General features: G+C 38.1%; 1 long non-coding RNA gene across 3 annotated transcripts in view; it reads right to left on the bottom strand.

Moving 5' to 3' along the window:
- LOC110348501 (uncharacterized) overlaps nt 1-21,999 on the bottom strand; it is a 127,552-nt gene extending 105,553 nt beyond the window's left edge. The window contains exon 1 of one of the 3 annotated variants that reach the window (XR_015439004.1): nt 21,786-21,999. This is a non-coding gene — a long non-coding RNA (uncharacterized LOC110348501). Of the gene's footprint in view, nt 1-21,684 lie in introns of all 3 variants that reach the window. The other 2 variants (XR_015439002.1, XR_015439001.1) reach the window with 2 other exon arrangements.
- Nucleotides 22,000-22,394: the final 395 nt, after the last annotated feature.

Genomic DNA, 22,394 nt, shown 5'->3' with positions numbered 1-22,394 from the left:
TCACCACTATCTCTAAAGGACCCTATTTGAAAGGGAAGTTATTTTAGAAATCTTAGGCTTATTTATTGAGGATTTTTAAAGGACGAAACATCATTTGGGAAATTTTCTTTTATGTTTCAGCTACCACTTCCCATTTTGCTTTTCAATAACTTTATTGAGAAATCCTTAATTGAAACTGGAAACCAACCTAGATAATGACTTTTAAATTTTGTTGCTGCTGCTTTTCTGCCTCTCTCTCCCTCTCTCTCTCCCTCCCTCTCTTTCTCTCCCTCTCCCCCCCTCCCTCTCTCCTTCCCTCCCTCTCCCCCTCTCTCTCTCCCTCTCTGTCTCCCTCCCTCTCCCTCCCTCTCACATGTGCTCTCTCTCTCTCCCTCCCTCTCTCTCCCTCCCTCTCCCTCCCTCTCTCTCTCTCCCTCTCCTTCTCCCTCTCTCTTCCTCTCCTTCTCCCTCTCTCTCCCTCTCTCTCCCTCCCTCTCTCTCCCTCCCTCTCCCTCTCTCCCTCTCCCTCTCTCCCTCTCTCTCTCTCTCTCCCTCTCTCTCCCTCTCTCTCTCTCCCTCCCTCTCTCCCTCCTCCCTCTCTCCCTCTCTCTCTCCCTCCCTCTCCCTCCCCCCTCCCTCTCTCTCTCCCCCTCTCCCTCCCTCTCCCCCTCTCTCCCTCTCTCTCTCCCTCCCTCTCCCTCCCTCTCTCTCCCTCCCTCCCTCCCCCTCCCCTCTGGATTATACCCAGGGCCCTTCCAGAGAGCTACATATTCAGCCCTTTTTAATTTTTTTTTAAATTGTGAGACAGGGACTCAATAAGTTGCTGACTAGCTCAGGCTAGGTTCAAACTTGGGATCCTCCTGCCTCAGCTTCCCAGAGTACACAGATTACACACCTGTGCCACCACACCCACCTGGAATAGTACATTTTATGAGAAGATCAAGTGCTTGTTTTTCAGCAAACACCTTTTTCTAAACTTAGCAGCTCAATTCATATACATGACCTCTTCCATTTTATTATATGATTGTATATTTGTATTAGGATTGCTAAGTTACTTCATGTTCCTTGAAAATGCAGAAATGTTTCCTATGTACCATGTGACCCTACTATCACTGGGGTATGGGTGCGAGGACTGAGAAGTAGAATTTCCAGATCAATCTTAGGCAGTGTGTAAGGTCTGGATGCCTTAAAACCCACATTCAACTGAGCACTCCAAACTTCCAAGACAGCACTCAAGGCTCCTAGAATACACTATCAATATTTCCATTTCTGAACAACTCTCCCTTGTTCTCAAATTGATAAAATACAGAAATCATTATCTCAGAAATATTTAGGGTTACATTTAGAGAAAGTAGTGAAATACTACACAAGAATTATATATTGACTCAGAAACAAATTTAATAGAGGACCAAACATAATTTTTAGGGTATATTATATTGAGAATGTACTGAAAATGGCTTATATAATGATATTGATAATAACTGTGATTGTTCATTCATAGAGGGCTCTGTGTAAATTCTGTTGGTCTTTGTATTATATAGACTAGTCAGTATTTTGCAACCAGAAATTTATCATGAGATACTTCAGTGTGTGTAACATTTTTCACATTCCCTGTCTTGATCTCTATACACACAATCTCATACAAATATAACATGTTATATTGCTGTATTTGTCAAAATAAGCACCTAGTGAACATCTTTCCCATCATTTATTGTCTAGCCTTCCAGCTTTAAAATAGTCAAAAATAAAATATCAGTGTTATAGTCTTGTTATTCCTTGTGAATGCAGCATATATAATGATATTTAAAGATGAAGATTTTTATGTAGAGTACATGAATTATCAGACTAAAAAATCAATATTTTTTAAAATTTTATTTTATTGGCCCAATTTAAGTATACAATATAATGACATTCATCATTGGAAATTTGCACCTTTACATAATCTCTCTTGGTTTTATTTTTCCCCCTTCCCCTGCCCTCCCTTCAACCCTTCAATCCTTCCCTATTTACAATGACCTTATTTTCATTTTCTCATATTAATTCCATTCCCTTCTTTCCTTTCCCCTACCAATCACACTTCCCCTTCCCCTTTGCCCCTTTTCTTCCTATTTCAAATTATCTATTATACCATTTAGACCTTATTTACACTTTCGGTTTCTCACACTAGAGAAACTATTCAGTATTTACACATGTGTATCCTGTTTATTTCACTTAAGAGTGTCGCCTCAATGTGCATCCATTTAGTTATAAATATCTCTAATTTCTCATTTATTATGATTGAGTAGTACTCCATTTTGTTAAAAAAAAAAAAACACATTTTCTTTATCTAGGCTCCAGTCGATGGGCATTTGGGCTGTTTCCAAGTTTTAGCTATTACAAATTGTGCTGCTATGAACATGGGTACATATATATCACTGTGGTATGATTCTTTTAATTCTTTGGGAAAGATACCCAGCAGGAGAATAGCTGGGTCAAATGGGACTTCCAGTCCTAGCTCTTTGAGGTATCTCCATACTGATTTCCACAGTGGTTGCACCAGTCTACACTCCCACCAGAAATGGAGCAGGGTTCCTCTCTCTCCACACCTCCGTCAGCATTTGTTATTGGTTGATGTCATGATAGCAGCCATTCTTTCTCGGGTGAGTCACAGCATTGTTTTCATTTGCAAATCTCGAATGACCAGTGATATTGAACACTTTTTTGTATATTTATTTGCTATTTCTACTTCTTTGTCTGAGGAATGTCTGTTCATTTCAGATGGCCATTTTTGGATTGGATCTTTAAATTTGGGAGGTCTGATTTTTTTTTAGTTCTTTATAGATTCAAGATAGTAGACCTTTGTCTGAGTAACAGTAGGTGAAGATTTTTTCGCACCTTGTGGGTTGTCTCTTCACACTGTTGGTGGTTTCTCTTGCTGTGCAGAAGCTTTTTAATAAGAAGAGATCCCACTTGTTGATTGTTTGTGCTAGTTCATGGGCAACTGAGGTTTTGTTCATAAAATCTTTTCCTACCCCAATGTCTTCAAGAGTTCTACCTAACCTCTGTTCCAGGCAATTCAACATTTCTATTTTAATATTTAGATCCTTAATCCATTTTGATTTTAGTTTAGTGCATGGTGAGAGATATAGGTCTAGCTTTCATCTTTGTCAAGTTGAAGCCAATTTTTCCAGCACCATTTATTAAAGAGACTATCTTTCCTTCAGTGAGGGTGTTTGGCTCCTTTGTTGAAGATGAGGTGGCTGAGTGTGTCTGGAGTTGTTTGGCATCTTCTAATCTATTCCACTGGTCCTCAGGTCTTTTTCTTTGCCAGTACCATGCTGTTTTCATAACAGTAGCTTGCTAGTATAGTTTCAAGTTGGGGACTGTGATACCCCCTGTCATGTCTCTATTACCTACAATTGCTTTTGCTATTCTGGGTCCCTTCTTGTTCCAAATGAACTTTTGGATTGTTTTCTCAAGTTCCATGAAATATGCTGCTGGGATTTTAATTGGGGTTGCATTGAATCAATATAGCAGTTTTGGAAGTATGGCCATTTTCATTATATTGATCCTTCCTACCCAGGAGCAGGGGATGTCTTTCCATTTTCTGATATCATCTTCAATCTCTCTTTTCAGAGTGCTATAGTTTTCAGAGAAGAGGTCTTTGATTTCTTTTGTTAGGTTAATTCCTCGGTATTTCAGTTTTTTGGATGCTATTGGGAAAGGAATTGTTTGCCCGATTTCTCTCTCAGTGAATCTATTGTTCATGTGGAGGAAAGCTATTGATTTTTGTGTGTTGACCTTGTATCCAGCTACTCTAATGAATTTGATTATTAAGTCTAGAAGACTTTTGGTGGAGTTCTTGGGGTATTCTGTATAGAGTATCATGTCATCTGCAAATAACGACAATTTGACTTCTTCATTTCCTATCTTTATTCCTTTTATTTCTTTCCCTTCTCTAATTGCCATGGCTAATGTTTCCAAAACTATATTGAACAAGAGTGAAAATGGTGGACATCCTTGTCTTGTTCCTGATTTTAATGTGAAGGATTTCAGTTTTTGACCATTTAGTATGATACTGGCTGTTGGTTTTTCATAGATGGCTTTTATCAGTTTGAGGTAGAGACCATCCGTTCCAATTTTTTGTAGGGTTTTTATCATAAATACATGTTGAACTTTGTCAAATGCTTTTTCTGCATCTATTGTGATGATCATGTGGTTTTTGGCCTTGGTTCTATTGATATAGTGTATTACATTGATTGATTTGCGTATGTTAAACCATCTCTGCATCCCTGGGATGATTCCCACTTGATCGGGGTGTATGATCTTCTTGATGATCTTCTGCATTCTATTTGCCAGTATCTTATTAAGGATTTTTGCATCTATGTTCATTAGTGAGATTGGCCTATAGTTGTCTTTTTCTGTTAGGTCTTTCTCTGCTTTGGGGATCAAGGTGATGCTTGCTTGCAGGAATGAATTTGGGAGTATTGCTTCCCTTTCAATTTCATTGAAGAATTTAAACAGTAGTGGCAGCAGTTCCTCTCTACATGTCTTGTAGAATTCAGCAGTGAAACCATCAGGACCTGGGCATTTCTTAGTTGGTAAGTTTTTAATTACATTTTCAATTTCATTGGTTGATATGAGGTTGTTTAGAATTTTTAGGTCTTCTTCATTCAACTTTGGTAATTCATACATATCTAGGAATCTGTCCATTTCTTCTGTGTTTTCCATCTTATTGGCATATAGGTTCTGGAAGTAGGTTTTGATGATCCTCTGGATTTCTGCTGGGTCTGTTGTAATTTCACCCTTTTCATTCCTAATTGCATGGATTTGGGCCTTTTCTTTCCTTTTTGTGATGAGGTTGGCTAAGGGTTTGTCAATTTTGTTCATTCTTTTGAAGAAACAACTCTTTGCTTCCTTGATTTTTTGTATTATTCACTAAGTCTCCTTTGAATTGATTTCTGCTCCAATCTTTATAATTTCCTCCCTTGTATGAGCTTTGCGTTTGTCCTTCTCTTCTTTTTCTAGAAACTTGAGGTTCAGTATCAGGTCGTTTAAGTGGGCTCACTCTGTTTTCCTAATATGTGTATCCACTACTATGAATTTCCCTCGTAAGACTGCTTTCATTGTGTCCCATAGATTCCAATATATTGTATCACTATTGTCATTTAATTGTAGGAACTGTCTTATTTCTTCTTTAATTTCCTCTGTGACCCATTGGTTATTCAGAAGTGTGTTGTTCAATTTCCATGTGTTTATGTAATTCTTGCAGGTTCTTTTGCTATTGATCTCCAATTTCATCTCACTATGATCTGATAATATACAGGGAATAACTTCAATTCTTTTGCACTTACTTAAACATGTTCTATGAGTGAGTATGTGGTGTATTTTGGAGAAAGAACTGTGTGCAGCTGAAAAGAATGTGTATGCTGATTTTGCAGGGTGGAACACTCTGTAAACATCTGTTAAGTTCATTTGTTCAAGAGTTCGATTGAGTTCTAGTATTTCATTACTTATTTTTTGTCTGGTTGATGTATCTATTTGTGACAGTGGGGTATTGAGGTCCCCCACAACTATTGTATTAGTACATAAATGACTTTTGATGTCCACTAGTATTTGTTTTTTATAGTTGGGCACACTAGTGTTTGGTGCATAGATATTTATGATTCTCATCTCTTCCTGTTGGATTGTTCCCTTTACAAGGATATAGTGTCCTTCTTTGCCTCTCTTAATCAGTGTTGGTTTGAAATCCACTTGATCTGCAAAGAGGATAACTACTCCTGCTTTTATTTGGGTTCCCATCACATGGAGTATTGTTTTCCATGCTTTAATTTTCAATCTATGAGTTTCTTTTTGAATTAAGTGTGTTTCTTGTATGCAGCATATTGTTGGATTTTGCTTCTTGACCCATTCTGCCAGTCTATTTCTTTTGATTGGTGAATTGAGACCATTAACATTGATGGTTATAACTGATACTTACTGACTTACCATTGTCATGGCTTTTTCTTTTTGTTGGATTCTCCCCCTTTACATTTAATTTCTTGTTGTGCCCAATGGTTTCATTCTGCTGTGCTTCCTGGGGTTGTGATCTTCATTGTCTGTTCCTAGGATATTATCTAAAATTTTTTGGAGTGCTGATTTGGTACTCATGAAGTTCCTAAGGTGCTCTTCATCATGAAAGTATCTTATTTGTCCATCAATTTTGAAAGATACTTTTGCAGGGTACATCAATCTGAGTTGAAGGCTGTTTTCCTTTAGGTCTTGGAATACGTCACTCCACGTTCTTCTTGCCTTGATGGTTTGTGTTGAGAAGTCTGCTGAGGTTCTGATGGGCTTTCTTTTGTATGTGATTTGTTTCTTTTCTCTAACTGCTTGTAGAATTTTGTTCTTCCCTTGGGTTTTTGGAATCTTAACTATTATATGCCTATGTGTAGATTTATTTTTTATTACAGCTACTTGGAGTCCTATATGCCTCACTTATCTGTATGTCAAGTTCTTTTCCCCTCCTTGGGAAGTTTTCTGCCATTACTTCTGTGAACAGTTTTTTATGTCATCTGTACTGTCTCCAATTTCTTCATTGACTCCAATCAGTCTTACGTTACTCTTCTGTGCATTGTCCAGCAGCTGGTGGATTGACTTCTTGTGGTCCCTTACAATTTTGAAGCAATTTTTCTTTTGCTGGTCACTAATTACAGTCTTATCTCCTATAGCTGAAATTCTGTCCTCACATTGGCTCATTCTGCTGTGCAGACTTCCAATGGAGTTTTTAATCTCCTGGAAATCTGTTTGCATCTGTTTTATGGATTCCATTTGTTTCCTATGTTGGGATTCCTTCATGTTCCTCAGCTCCTCTATTTTTTTATCTGTGTCCTCTCTAGATTTATTAATCATGTCTTGCGCTATGGACACAATCTCTGCTTATCACAGTCTCTGTTATCTGAGAAATTATTTCCAATTTCTTTTTTTCCTGATCCTCTTTTGTTGCCAGTTCAGGGTGTCCAGGTGGTTGAGTATCAGAGTGTTCCATCTCATTTCCCTTTAAGGTTGCTGTGGGTGATCTAGAAGTCTGGTTTTGAGACTTGTTTACATGTCTTGTCATTTTGATGTGTGTGGGGGGGTTGCTGTTGGCACCCACACAGCTCACCTCCTCTGCACTGGGAGCAGTGGAATGGATGCCCGTAAGCCCCTTCCTCTGGGCTGGGGGCAAAAATCAGCATTTCTTATAGTTAAATATATCACTAGCATTACAGAAGATAAATTTAGGTTTTCTACTTTCCCAAAACTATGTTTACAACATAAGTTGTCTTTTACAAGGTAAATATATGTTCTAGAAAACCACACTTCTGGAGCTTTGATTTACACTCTCGAGTAAATTAGGAAATTCAACTAAGCACACTAATGTAGCCAACGAAGATCCATTTCCAGGCCAGTAGTGATAAGAAAACAATACCTTACCAAAAGATGGAATTTAACTTCAAATTAAACATACAGTACTCTAGAAGGCAGTACCAGTGATGGTCATAGTAAACATTTACTGAGCCATAATTATGTGCCACCAACTGTATACCAAACATTCCCCACTTGCATGGAAGCCAGGTAGCATTTGTATAATGTAAGATAATGATTTATCCATGGCTGTCCATGTCCCAACAGTCTCTGTCTTTCATGAGTCCAGGATGAATATGAGTATCTGTTATTGTGTATTTTAAACTAGTGAAAGACCTTAAAATTGATGAAAAGGCAAACAAGATATGCCCTCAAATTTAACCCTTATTTCATTAGTAATTATGGTCAAGAAATAACAGGTTAATTTTGGATATATTATCAAAATTTTGCTTGCCATGCCTTTACTAGAAAACCTGAGAAAAACCCCAGTGGGTAACATCACCCTGCACTAAGGAAAACGCATGAGGTGGCCAAACAAAAACAAGCAAGCAGGGCCACCTCAGGTCAGGGCAACTGAATCTCTGGTCACTCCCAGGAGCATTGCTCCTTGGCTTGTGTGCTGTGGTCTGCATTGATCTCCGAGGGCATAAGCCTGTTCCATTGTATCTGCAGACACAACCTCTCTCTCTGGAACGTGTGTCCACATCTTTCTATGATGGAACTGTGTGGAAGAAACCTTAAAATACCTCTCACAGAATGGTGCTGTATGTGGTTGGAGTCTTCCAGGGGTAACCTGCCTTGTAAGAAGCTCAGGGTGGATGGGAAATTAACATACTGTGCGCACTAAAGCATGGGTCTCCTCACATTCTCTACCAAGTCTACCATTATACTATTAAAGCTGCCTCTGTTTCCAATACTGACGATGGCCTCACAACCATCATCTCCAGATTCAGACTCCTGGCTCATCACAGCTTCAAAGTTTTCCCTGTGCTTAGAATGAGCAGGCATGACTCCTTAGTGCCACCAGGGAAGAATGGAAGAATGTCAAACTCGTAAAGTCCCTCACTAATACACACTACCAGGAAATGTAGTTTAACTCACACACACACACACACACACACACACACACACACACAAAAGAAGGTAATGCTCAGCCCCAGAATTTCCCATTCCTAGCTCCTAACTCAGGCTGTTTCAACCAGCAAACAACTGGGCATTTTTAATGTGTAAAATGCTAAATATTTGAGTAACCCCTCCTACCATCTCCTGTGATCCAGCCAATGACAGCATTGAAGGGCAACGGAGAAATTTGGGGAAGTCATTAAAAACTCATTCAACTTTGAGGCTTTTGGTTGATTTTCCCAGTTGAGCTGAGGCCATGGAGACAAGAGGACATCTGTGGACAGGAAGCCAGGCCAACAAGGTAGCCCAGAGCTCTTCAATAAAGCAAACAAATCAGGGCTTTGGGAGGTGGCAGAAAGGAAACGAGCAGAGTCCCACCCTAAGCCCATCTTCCAGGCAGCCCAGAAAGCAGAAGACAGAGCCATGTGTTCACTGGCCCAGGAGTGACAGCCTACTACACAGATCGGAGGAAACAAAGTAAGATTCTGCCTTTTCAACTCACTTTCATGTCTCTTAATTGGTTAATATTGCGCCCTAAGAAAATAAGAGGAAAGACCTTCTGAACTTTTAAGCTTATAGGGAGCATAACATCTGACTTACAGATGTTCCTTGTTAAAATAACATTAATTTGATTTACAAAGTATCTTCATGTACACAAAGAAATCTATGGTCACTGCTTACAGTGCTATTTAGTCTAGAAATTGAAAAAAAGACAACCCTTACTTATCAAGAATAAATACAAGCCTTCAGATGTTGAGTATTATTTTCCTCTCAAAATACAGAGAGGCCTTCGTTGATAATGAGGACCATGGTAAGAACCAGAATACTTGTAGAACACCAACCAATATCTAAATAACAGAGATTACATCTACACTGAACACTAAGGATATGACAATCTAAATGTTGAGTAAAGCAAAGATATAAAATAATTTTTTCAAAGAATTAAAAGCTAATTTATGGAACAAATATTTTTCCCATAGGCATTTGGGAAAGATAGTAAGTTGTCATATCTATCTATCTATCCATCTATCTCTCTCTATATGTGTGTATTTTATTTAGATTTAAATTTAGGTTTGATAGAGTATCTAATTAATGTTTCAGGAAGGAAACAGGAAGATTAATCCCCCAAATTAACTCAATCAAAGGAAGATGGGAAGGAGTATAGTAGGGAGAAATAGAATGTAATCAATCTGTACAAAGTAGATTGGATTTATTAGGGAGCTATGACAAATAAATATACATAGGTCTAGTATGGCCAAAACACTTGAAACTGAAAGGTCAAGAGGACATTATGGCTTCCATAAAGGGGGTGGCACAATGGAAAGGATGTTTTGGAAAAGTATGAAGTTCAGGTTTGGGAAAGGGTGCATACTAGACATCAACCTGAATTCATAACTCAAACATGTTATCGTAAGAATCTAATATAGGACATTAGAAAATGGAATGAATGGATAAATTTAAGAAGCAGGGGAAAAGTTGGAAGCCCAAGTTGCTGACAGACTAGATATGAAGTCATAAGACAATATATCAAATATGCTGTCAACAATCCTTTATAGATTACCTTTATACAAGGAATAAATCTTTTATAGATTACAACAATCCTTTATAGATCACACTCCTAGGTAACTACTGAGTGAAATGAAAAGGTTGAGAAATGGGCCACCAGGAGGGGTGATTTGGGACATTTTGTTTCAGTCTTCATAGTATAATTGAAAGCAGTGACAATTAGCACTCAACACTGTCCTAACTGTCATCAAAGAAAAAAGCCATTCTAGTTCTTTAAAGCTTTTACCCATAGTTTGGCACACACACAAAAAAAATGCAATGCAGACTGCTCTGTGAAACAAATGAAAATAAAATGTGAAAACTGTGATAGTGAATTAAATGATATTTTTATCACTGATAGAATTGAAAATAAAAGAACAACACAGGAAGTGGGGGCAGTGGATTAAAATGTCACAGTGGCAAGCAGGATGCAGGATCTTGAGTTATGCATTGTGAGATTAGAAATGGAGAAGGAGCAGAGGTGGAGCTGCCACTCAGGAACCTGCTGAGCTCTGGGAGTGGGCCACAGAGCTGGGGAGCTGCAAACAGGAAAAGCCACACTGAGAGCTTGAAAGACTGCCTTACAGGGAGGTGTGCAACACACCCACCTGGATCACTAACCACTGAGCAGATCAGAGGCGAATGGCAGCACCTCTTCTCCTGCTTTCTAACACAAACTCTGCATTACAACGCACTTGCTTAAGTTCTGTTCCCCCTACAGTGAGAGACACTGTCAGCACTTTCTGTTCTGTTTTCAAGAAAATAAAATTGTAATAAACGCTTCTTGAAAACTAGCAATTTGTGTTGCGATAGAACATTTTATACTTGGGAAGTTTTTTAAATGAATGAAAACCAGGTCAAATTCTACTTTTTTAATTTTAATTTTTATTAATCCACGTTCGCAGTACGTAAGGATTACATGCCTCATGCGGAGTTGGTGCAGAGACCTAACACATCTTCATTCTTCTTCTTCCCCTTCCCCTTCCATCCTACCTCCTTGCCTCCAACTGTTGGTCCCCTCCTCAACAATACAGTTCCTTATGAGAAAAAAATTGAAAGATTGCGGAGAACTAAGTAATAAAACAAATTCAAGCTATTGATAAGACAGCAGAAGAATTTAATCAGAAAACAAAAGGAATGAAGAGGTGCTTAATCATTGAAGAGAATGAGTCCAGCAGATCTTGGGCCGAACTTCCAGACTAGGATATTAAGCTTCACCATAGCTAATAACCATGTGCTCCTACCCAACCTTGCAAATTAATCTAACTATCTCAGAATATATCAATATATCAAGATGTTTGGATCAGAATATTCCTGTGTTCAAACCTAGCTTCTCCAATAATTACTTAAAGGACAAGAACATCAATTGCTTTATGTCCTAATTGACTCATCTGCGAATTGGAGGGAATAGTAGAATCTACCTTATCTAGTTGTTGTTAGTATTGATGATGATACTATTTGTAAATTGTTTAGCACATTGGCCCATAGCAAGTTTATGAAGTACAATATGCTATTATTAGGAGAATTTATTCCTATCTGCTTAAGTAAGACTAGCATCCTTCTCCCTGATTCAGTCACAAATATTTCAGGTTCTCACCTATTTCCTCTTTCATTCTCTAGCAAAAGCTTTTTTAGGTTTTATAAGTAGTTCATATTTCCTTCAAACTATAAATTGCTTGGCTATAATATATTCCATGACTTCACAAAATACCTACTTTTTTCTAGGAGTTGAATCAGTAAGATTCTTTGCATATGATGTGATTTCTCTATATGGTGTTAAAAATAACTATTCCTTTGGTGAAAAATTCAAACACCAATTCAAAATTAAAATTAATGGTTTAAAAAATGCAACCAAAAACTTTGAAATTTTCCATTAACTAGTATCTCTTTTGGTATAAAAATACTAATTTACCTAATTTCTAAAACATGTATGAAATTTCAAGTTATAACATCATAGCAACAACAAATAGATTAATTCCAGTCATACATATCCTAAACAAGCAGTAATAATGTTTTGTGCTGAGGAATTTTGCACATGTTGAAATACAAGCCACATAGATCCATAATTTAAGAAAGATTAAAACTTATATCCGTCCTCCTTTCACCATGGTAACACTGTGGTATTGTTTGTGTGTGAGATTACCACCCACTAACGATTAGAAAAGCCCTTTGAATTGTAGTCAACAAGGAATTCAGTTGAGGAAGAAATGAAATGCAAAGAATGTTCAGGGTATGTTGGATAAGAAGTTGTAGGAATCACACACTATGCCATACTTTTGTATTAAATCTTACCATTCTCATTCCCCAAGAATTCTCAAACTTAATCACAAAACATATCCTGACCTTTAACAACTTGCAGGGCTGAAATGTTAACCTTCAAGATTTTGCAAAATTCTACTTTAAACACTTCCTCTGAAAAAGGAATAGCTCAAAGTGCTAAAATTGTCTCCTATAATAACCACAACAGGATTGTAACAAACCTGCATTTAAAAACCAAATAAAGCCTTCCGTGGGGGCGGTTCACCACTTCCCCTTTTTTAACATGCAGGAACTAATTTAGCTGAGAAGATAAAAGTAAGAGCTGCCTACAGATATGTAAGGAAACAAGGTCCAAGAACAGGAAGTGCCTCGATGGCAGGGTGGCCTGGGCAGCTTTCTGCAAGAAGAACCCTCTCTTAGAATGTCGCGGGAGGCAACCAAAGAGCCTGCAATTATATTTGTATTGAAGTAACCTGAAGCAGGAAGCAAAAGCCCCCCAAATGACTTTCAATGGGAACTATATTCTAGTTGCTTAATTTTACATCCGCTTTCCATTTATTGCCAGTGTGAAGATGTTCAAAAATCCAAAGCCAAGACGAAGGGGCTATTCTCAACCTATTGACCACATCACAAGAATGAAGACCCAGATGACCACACCCCGGCCTCTTCTTCACAGAAATAACTCATGAAATACCATATCCTCTATAAACTCTTTCCTCTTTCAGAAAACTGCTCATTTGATCCCATCCCAGATGGCCTACATGTAGCTTCTCCACCAAATTTCTCATCACACCATGCCTTGGTTTGCTGCACATTTATAACGGCAAATTTGCTTCAAGCATGTTCACTTTATTAGTCATTTACTCAAGTGCACATCTGTGGGATATATTGTGTGCATTCTGACTTATGACAAACCACAAGGATATTGGGTACATGCCTCACTAGCTCAGCATGTGTATTTTCTAATAGTGTCTCTATGTAATAAATGTTCTATAGTTTCAAAAAAATAATGAGTGGAAATATGCACAAATCATAAAGGGCAGGCTCTGATCATCCTTTTTGACTCTTACAGCCAAGTTTTTATGAGTCTATTTGCAAAGGAGTATGTCTCTTTAATTTTTCTATAAGTTTTTTCCTCTTTTTTCAAAATAAAAGTCTCAAGAGCAGTAAATCCTATTATTTTTTAAATAAAAGAAAAAACTATGGTCAAAAATGTGTTGTTTCATTAGTAAAGCTTTGCATCAGTTTGAGTGCAGTTTGGCAATGTGTTTTTTGGTCTGTTATTATCACTCTTTTTTAATAAAAGATGAAGTCTATTTCAGATGCCCATTTTCAGACTGGGTCTTTAAATTTGGGAGGTCTGATCTTTTTAAGTTCTTTATAGATTTGAGATAGCAGACCTTTGTCTGAGGAAGAGCAGATGAAGATTTTTTCCCACCTTGTGGGTTGTCTCTTCACACTGTTGGTGGTTTCTCTTGCTGTGCAGAAGCTTTTTAATAAGAAGAGATCCCACTTGCTGATCATTTGTGCTAGTTCACGGGCAACTGAGGTTTTGTTCATAAAATCTTTTCCTACACCAATGTCTTCAAGGATTCTACCTAACCTCTGTTCCAACTGGTTCAGAGTTTCTATTTTAATATTTAGATCTTTAATCCATTTTGATTTTAGTTTAGTGCATGGTGAGAGATATAGGTCTAGTTTTAATCTTTGGCAAGTTGAAGCCCAACTTTTCCAGAACCATTTATTAAAGAGGCTATCTTTCCTCCAGTGAGGGTGTTTGGCTCCTTTATCGAGACATTTCTCAGACAAAGAAGTAGAAATAGCAAATAAATACATGAAAAAACATTCAACATCACTGGTCATTCGAGAGATGCAAATGAAAACAATGCTGAGATTCCACCTCACTCCAGAAAGAATGGCTGTTATCATGAAATCAACCAATAACAAATGCTGGCGGGGCTGTGGGGAAAGAGGAACCCTGCTCCACTGCTGGTAGGAGTGTAGACTGGTGCAACCACTGTGGAAATCAGTATGGAGATACCTCAAAGAACTAGGACTGGAAAACTGGTCCCATTTGACCCCACTATTCCATTGCTGGGGATCTTCCCCAAAGAATTAAAAGAATCATACCACAGTGGTATATGTGCACCCATGTTCATAGCAGCACAGTTTATAATAGCCAAAACTTGGAAACAGCCCAAATGCCCATCAAGTGGAGACTGGATAAAGAAAATGTGTTTTTTTTATAAAATGGAGTACTACTCAGCCATAAAAAATGAGAAATTAGAGACATTTATAGCTAAGTGAATGCACATTGAGGCAATACTCTTAAGTGAAATAAATAGGACACACATGTATAAATACCAAATAGTTTCTCTAGTGTGAGAAACTGAAAGTGTAAATAAGGACTAAAATGTATAATAGATAATGTGAAATAGGAAGAAAAGGGGCAAAGGGGAAGGAAGTGGGAGGGCTAGGGGAAAGGATAGAAGGGAATGGGATTAATATGAGAAAATGGAAAAATAGGAACAAAATCTTGTAAATAGGGAGGAATGGAGGGGTTGAAGGGAGGGCTGGGCAAAGGTGAAAAATAAGAACCAAGAGAGATTATGTAAAGGTGCAAATTTCTAATGATGAATGTCATTGTATTGTATACCTAAAATGTACCAATGATTAAAATGAATAATCGATAATGCAAAATAGGAAGAAAAGGTCCAAAGAGGTAGGAGTAGTGAGAGGACTAGGGGAAAGGAAAGAAGGGAAAGGAAAAATGATGAGAAATGGAAAAAATGGAAATAAAGTCTTTGTAAATAGGGAAGGGTGGAGGGGCTGAAGGGAGGGCTAGGAATGGGGAAAAAATAAGAACCAAGATCCATTATGTAAAGGTACAATTCCCAATGAGAAATGTAATTGTGTTGTATACCTAAAATGTACCAATAAAAGAATTTAACAAAAAATAATAATAATAATAATAAAAAGATGAAGTCTAAATACCAGATTGGAAGAAAATGTACATGCAGATTTGATCATGTAATAGACACAGGCACTAGGCAGAAATATGAAGTAAATGATTAACATTTTCAGAATTTGACTTCTTTTCACCTGTAATTGGAATTTGAACATTTTCCCCTATGACTCCTTAGGATATCCCAGTGTAATAGACCATTATATTTCTTTTCTTCCTTCTTCATATATGTTTTTCTGCATGGATGGCATTGTATCAAAACTAGTTTTTATCCATATATTTCATTTCTCCCATTCTCACTCTCTAAAAATACATTTACCTTCTTAAGGAGGTATTTAGGAGGTAGCTTCTTAACCCAAGAGATTTGGGGATTTTTCAAATTATGTGAAATTTCTATGGTGCCAGTATCTGTTTGGCTGCAGATATGAGTTTATAACTTATCTAAATCTTTTTAAACAAGTTCAAAAGTAAAGGGAAAAAACACAATAAGTTCTCTTACACAGCCAAATGGTAAATGCAATTTTTTCATACTCACGAAGGTGATCATAAAGTGTGACCCTCACAAGTCAAAGCATGATATACCCAGTCCGTCCTATTTGGCCTTAACATGTTTACCATTTTCACTCCATCAATAGCACTGGCAATGAGAAAAATTAGATGACTTCTCTCTTTCCCTAAGCTCATCCTGTCCCTTGTGTTAGAGAAAAATTCTTCCGGGGATAAAGAACCAGCCTTTAAAACCTAATGTGGTCCCTTGATCCCCTTCTTATTCTCAAAAGCTCTTAGCAGAAGAAAAGTCAATTGCTACTCTGCACAAAATAGGTCTTGCTGATTTTTTGGTCACAAACTCCTCCTCTCTATGCCCATAGTTTTGTCATATAATTTTGTAGATCTTCCAATCCTTAGGTGGAGCCTATTTCTCCAACCCTTAAATCTGGATCAGTCACATGATTTGAACTACTCGCTGGCACTGTAGCAAACATAATACAGGAGAGGACTGAAGATACTTTGTGCTTTGAGATTTGCCTACTTGTTGGTCTACAAACCCTTCCGTTGGCATGCAATTAAGTACTATAGACTGAGTCTGTGGGATGATACTAAGCTTGCTGTATGGTGAGAACAGGCATGTGCGGGACAAAGCAAACTGTGTGCTGGATGTTGAGAGACACATGGCCTGGACGGTTCTGTCACTCCAACTACCAGTGAGCCATGCACGTGAGACCAAAGTACTGTGACCCAGTAAAATCACAAGCTGACAGCAGACACAATGTGAGCCCCAGCGAGCAAAATGACCAGATTGTCCCAGCCGGGGTTCCAACTCATAGATTCATACAATAAATAAGCAGTTGCTCTTTTAAACCACGAAGTTTTGGTATGGTTTGCAACACTAAAAGCTGATAGGATGACTCCATGGGAAGGGAAATAGGATTTGTTTGTTAAAGAAATATTTGATTTCTCAATCTGAGCTTGGATCTTACTATTCCTGAAAATTAATATTTGCCCTCCTAGAGTTGTGTACATTTGCCCTTAGCACTTTGTAGTTTAATAAATATGCCTTCTTCAGTTCACATTAATACAGTTGTTCGAAAGAAACTTCAGCTAGAAGATGCGATGACGTGGGCCAAAGAGTAAGAAAACCAGAGGTAGGAGTACGACGTTTCGTTTTGCCTGTATCTTTGACTGACCTAAGAATGCTAGAAGCTTTTCTGCAAACGAATACTTCAGACTGGACACATTGGGAAGAAAGAGTCAGATACAGAAGAGAGCATTGCTGCTAATCGAGTGACACTTCATGAGAGAGGTGGTTGGAGATTCTCACCCAGAGAACTGAAGATCCTAGAGAGAGAACAGAATCAACGAGAAGTAGAACCAACCAGAAGTAGAATCAATGAGAACTTGAGAAATTCTCACGAGATCTCCTTGTGAAGAATCCAAATTACGTACCTATTTTCTGGTAGTCCAAGAAAAGTAGAGTTTATCAAGTTTCTAAGAAATTGTTACAAGTGCGCAATAAAATAAATTTTATGGATTTTCCTAGCGTGGTGCGCTCATCTTGGAAAGGCTGCTTAGAATAGCTGGAAAATAATGCACAACGCTGAGGAAGACTAAGGAGAGAGAGAATGGACTTTCTTCCCGCCCTCTCCCACAGCACAGCAGCGGAGGCCGAGCATAAAACCGTGGCTGGAAGCTATCTGGGTTTTAATACCTAGAAATAGGCAAAGGTGCTGGGGGTCAAGAATCATTCAGAAAGCGTTTCACAAACAAATCTCTGTTAAGCACATTCCACTTGTACATCTTTTTCTGCTGAAAGAGTCACTTTGACATGATTCCCAGTTTCAAGATGAAGTGGTGAATAGATGTAAAATACTAACCCAGTATGTAGCTAATTTCATCTTCATTAGAACTAGTACTTTAAATAATGGTCCTCTCTTCCTCTGAAGCACTGTTTTGTTTTTAGTTTCATGGTTATTTCTGAAAACTTACTACACTTTCTGGTAGTGTACTCTCTCTCAAAAGAGAGAGTGGTTTGCTAGCTATTAACAAATATCCAAAGACCAGAGCTACACAATACTTTAAATAGCTGTTCAATATTCTTTGGTTTTAATGAAGAGATGAGAAAATTGATTCTTGAATATTTACACAATCAACAAATACCTAAAGGTAATGAATTAAATTACTGAGTAAAATGATTTCACTTCAAGATTGAAGAGAGTTATTGAGAGAGAGGTCCTGGAAATAACAGGTAAAATCTAGAAAAACTATGATAAGAGACAGTTTTTTGAAATAAGTCTCAAACTCTCAGTGAAAGTGCCATTCATTCAGAACAGTCACACAGGCATTCAGTTTAAAGATGCACTTTAGGGGGGAAAAATCTGCCTTTAAACACAATAATTTAAAAATATTTCTTTGATGTTAATTCATCTACTTGTAATTTCTGCACTGAGTATAGTAGTTTCAAGACAGAAGAAAACCAGAGGCACTAAGTTGTAAATAAAGACAATTCTGGACTACTTTAAAGGGATGATTTCCACAGAGACGTCAATTTAATTCACTTGATTAGGTGTTATACTATAATTCTCACCTTTTCTCCTCCTTGGACATCCCTACTCTGTTTTTTTTCATTCTTTGGAAAGAATCCAAGCAAACCACATGATTATTAGGAAAGGTTCTGAAAATTCTTATCTTTGCATGTGAGGGAGGGAAAATAAGCCTCCATGTTAATTAGAACCTTAACTTTGAATCAGAATTAAATCATTCTGAAACACAGGGCTGTCATTTCAATTCTCCAAAACAGTCACGAAAGCCAAGTTATCTTTCACAGGCAATGCATAAGCAGGATACTGGAGGAAATAGTTGAAGCATTTCCCTGCCTCTCTAAAATTACAACTGCCAAATCTTCTAATTTTTGTCCTGGTAAGATAAATAAATTTAAAGAACTGGAGGTTTTTTTTCTGGCTTTTGTCATTAATTTTAGAGATGATTCTGACATCTTCTCAAAATATATATGTATTTTTTTCTAAAATGGCAAAAGCAGATTTAAACAGGTACACTTTCAAAGCTGAGCAAAAAGATTAAAAGTTCATACTACAAATTGAACATTTAAAGAGATTTTAGGGTAAGTTCCCTTTGAAAATTCTGCCCTTGAGAGAGAGAGTTCACTTTTCATCACATTTAGATTTTCCTTTCATTTTTGCTTCTTTCACAGAGCTTGCGCAAACTATACCTTCTCTCTGATCGCACTTTAACACCACATCGAAGAGCAGAAGCCACTTTTCCCTCATTTTCAACATGAGCACAATCTGAAGAAGTTAATTTTATTTCTCTCCTGTTGTGCAAGTTTAGCCCACATGTCTATAGACAAATTTCCAAGTTACCTCTCCCATATCTAGATTTGAACAGATCATCTGTCACAAATACATATTAGCATATTATATTATGTCCACAAATCCTTTAAAGAAGCCTGTTACACTTCATTTTGAATGATTGCAATTTGTGGGAACAGAAAGCAGTAAAACTACAGATATTTGCATATACTCTGAAAAATTATATAATATGAAAATTCTATTTTACCAGCAATTTAGCAACACATTTTACCACACTGCTACTGCTGGCACTGCAAAATTCAGCCTTTCATATAATGCAGACTTCTTCTGAAATACTATTTTTAGATATTAGCTTTTAAATTTTGAGTAACACCAGCTATCGCTTAACACCCTAACCCTTAGTAATTGAAGACCATGATTTCTACCTAATGTGGCTTTCAGATGAAGTTGGGAGAAAAGGAAAGAAAAAAGGAAAAGTAAGTAAACCAGAAAAGAGAAGAACAACAAGAAAGAAAATAAGAATTCTCTCTTGGCTTAGATGAGTGAAAACAGCACTGAATTTCTGACTAAAGTTTCCTTGGGATGAACACAGTACAAAGAAATAAAAATCTTTTTTATATGCAAACATATTTTATATCAATGCATGGAATTAAAAGCAGAAGCTGTGTGAGTGGAAACTGTAACTCTGGAATGACAACTGTGACACCTATATTTAAAAAGCATTTACTGAGCAGACATGAAATTGTGTTCAGGCACTATTCCTGACAAAATTACCACGTACAGACAATCATATAGAGAAGCTGTGGCATTTAAAGTCAGCATTTGCACTAGGCAAGGTGGCCCAGGCATGCAACCCAGCTACTGAGGAAGCTGAGGAAGGAGGATTACAAAGCCACCCGAGGCTACGTAGCAAGAACCAGTCTCAAATTTTAACAATTGTTTTAAAGGCTGGAGATATAGCTCAGTTGTAGACTCTCCTTGGGTTCAATTCCAAAGAACCTCCAAATCATTAAAAGTTATCTACCACAAATACACCCTGAAAAGTTGGGTTCTATGATTTATACATGTGCAGTTGGTGAAGTGAGAAAAAAAGATCTAAAGTGTTTGTAAAAAGTGTTTTTGATAACAGCATTTATAGCAGTTTGAAACTGTTAGAGTGAAAAAACAGAATTTATATAGTGTTCCCCAGGGGCTTTTTACTTCATCTATTCTTCTTGATAAATGGCCTTCAGACTTGTTTTTCAGCATGGAACCAGCAGTTCAAATGGAAAAGAAAAAGATGAGCTTGAATCCCTAGAGCTGCCTTACTATTAGACAATTAATCACTCAGTTCCAGACCAAGTGCCTCCTTAAAATAAAATCTCTAATTAAATCATCACCAGAGCAGTGGGAAAAAAGGGAAGACGAGGGGACAAAGAGAGAAAAGTGCCAGCAATCCTGCCTGTGATTACCCCTAGTGACCTTAAGCGTCTCCGGGGACGATCTAAACCCGAACGCCAGGCTTAGCTCCAGCCACACACGTCCAGCAACCCAGGTGAGGCCACCCCCATCTCTGCTGTTTCCTGGGATTGCACAATCTCTGAAAGTTTTATTTCTAATGCCCTCCTTGGAGCCACAGCCCCCGTCCTGGTGGATCAGCCATTCCCCTCACTGCAGCCTTTCCAACTCAAGGAAGCATCAGTTTTTTTTTTGAAAAGCTAGGCTTTCTTTGGGTGGGGAGGTCCCTGCCACCTCTAAGCTGCATAGATCTCAGAAATCACTTGGCCAATGCTTCCCAGCCATTTTCATAACAAAATCAAAAAAGAATATTTTTATCATGCTCAAGTGTGCTCATGTGAGCCTGAGATTTCTGGCCCACAGAGCTGAAAAGCACTTAATCTCAGTGCTCTGCTGTGCGCTGCAGATACAGGAGACACTGAAAGTTTTTGTGAAGGAAAAACCTGGGAGGTGGCTTTGATTTAAACCATGTTCTGCTAATTCCCTCAAATCCCTTCCTTCTTATTCTCCAAATCGAACTACCTTTGGCCCTGCAAAAGTAGCTTTGGCTATGGGCTTCCTCCGCTCCTGATATAAATCTAACTATTCTGGAGGAGATAAAAAAGACTAGTACCAACATGATATATGATCTCAAGGTTTAGGTAGGGTTTCAAGATCACCTGAAAATCCTTTCATGGGTTCCTAAGCAACTTCCTCTCCATCTCCCCATTTGAAACATTCACCATTCTCTCGAAGATCTTGATCCTAAATTCCCAAAGACTCTTAGCTTCCCTTAACAGAGAAACAAAAGGCATCCAGTGAGTGCCTCCTGGACTCCTGCTCTCTCCCACACACTTGTACTGGAATCCGGAACTTCATCTTCTCGGGTGTCCATGGAAGAAACACCCAACTGTGGGCTAATTCTTCCCACTCTCACTCTGCATCCCACTTTCTCTGAATTCCTAGAGGATGCCATCTTGTCAGTTAGGCACTTCCTTTTCTATATCTGATATTTTTTAAAAGGACTATAATTCCTCATTCCCTATTTCGCCTCTTCCCACCAAAGCCATTTTAGGGCAAGGAGCAGACAGATTTGACATCTCTTCTTCACCTCCCATTTAGTCCCCAGATGAAAATATTTCTGCCCACCTTTGATCTTCTGCTTCTGCTCCTTCAAGATCACTCATAACCTCCTCATTCTTCAAGCCTTGGCATATCCTCCAGTCCAAAGCCTCGTGAGCCTTACTTACCTCAAGACTCGACTCATTGTAGCCATTCCCTGGCCCTCTTCATTTCTGTGATACTATTCTTTTCTATTTTTCCAGATGTTCCTTTTAAAGTCTATTGTGCTTCCCTCTTTTTCTGCCACCACTTGGCTTTAAAAGTTAGTGTGTTGCAGATTTCATTATGAGTCATCCCTTCTTACTTTACTTACTTTCTCCACAATTCTCTTCTAAGATACTGATTTTAAACACCATCCAAAGGCACTTTAAGACCTGTGCTTCTCTGTCTCCATCACTAGGGTGCAAATATGTTGAGGACAGGGAATGCTTCTCTTCCTCCTCATTGTATTTCTGGCATCCAGGACATAACAGGTAATGAAGCAAGATTGTGGGATGAATGACGGAATTTCAAATCCGTATTTTTATCCCAGACTTTAAGTTTAAGTTCCAACATGCTTTCTCACTGCCTGCTCTCGTGTTCCATTCCAGTGTCACCTGATGTCCCAGCACACATTCAGCCTAATGTCACCCACCGCTCTTCCACACAGGCTCCTCATCCTGACCACAGCCACACAGCAGTGGAGGTGAGCAGCCAGAATCCACGCCTTAGCACAGCTTTGTGGTTCTCCACTCTCA

The sequence above is a fragment of the Heterocephalus glaber genome, unplaced genomic scaffold (genome assembly GCF_053883595.1).
Source record: "Heterocephalus glaber isolate CG9 unplaced genomic scaffold, H.glaber_assembly_v1.0 deba00001465, whole genome shotgun sequence".
In the NCBI taxonomy this organism is placed as follows: domain Eukaryota; kingdom Metazoa; phylum Chordata; class Mammalia; order Rodentia; family Bathyergidae; genus Heterocephalus; species Heterocephalus glaber.
This window is presented reverse-complemented; position numbering and strand designations above follow the sequence as displayed.